Source organism: Austrofundulus limnaeus, unplaced genomic scaffold (assembly GCF_001266775.1).
Source record: "Austrofundulus limnaeus strain Quisiro unplaced genomic scaffold, Austrofundulus_limnaeus-1.0 Scaffold1673, whole genome shotgun sequence".
NCBI lineage: Eukaryota > Metazoa > Chordata > Actinopteri > Cyprinodontiformes > Rivulidae > Austrofundulus > Austrofundulus limnaeus.
In genome coordinates, this window is record NW_013954075.1 from 78,262 (window position 1) to 78,810 (window position 549).

The following is a 549-nucleotide window of genomic DNA, read 5'->3' on the forward strand; positions in this document are numbered from 1 at the left end:
ACTGTGTTTTTCGACATTAACAGAATATCGACAAAGTTTTGCGCACATTTGCAATGGAAACGCAGCTAGTGACACAGTTTCAACTGTTTGTGGAGTCTGTCTTCCACAGAATGAACTCTTTTGCTCTGACTTCTACATTTATTAATGGATTTATCACACAATATCTAATGTTTCCTGCACACAATTCACAGATTTCCTCTGTGCTTTGCACTGGAGTGGACGCTGAATAAATTGGGGGTGCAAATGACCAGTGTGAACTGCAGAACTAGGGGTTTTGACGTCCATTTCATCCCAACTTTAAGCATATTCCTCAGTGTTTGGCACTATAACAAATGGGTGATGTGTCCCACTTTCTGATGCCATCAAACTGGATTTTGTAAAATGCAAACTAAAACACAAAAATAAAAATTTTCCTCATTTTTTAAATTGTAGCTGTGGTCATCCCAGAACTAAGGTGGAGTGTGTTAAAATCTAGTCAAGTGAGAACACTTTATAACACTGCAAAGATGTCAGGAATAAGAAGGTTGAGGAGAAAACTGAATGTCTTAC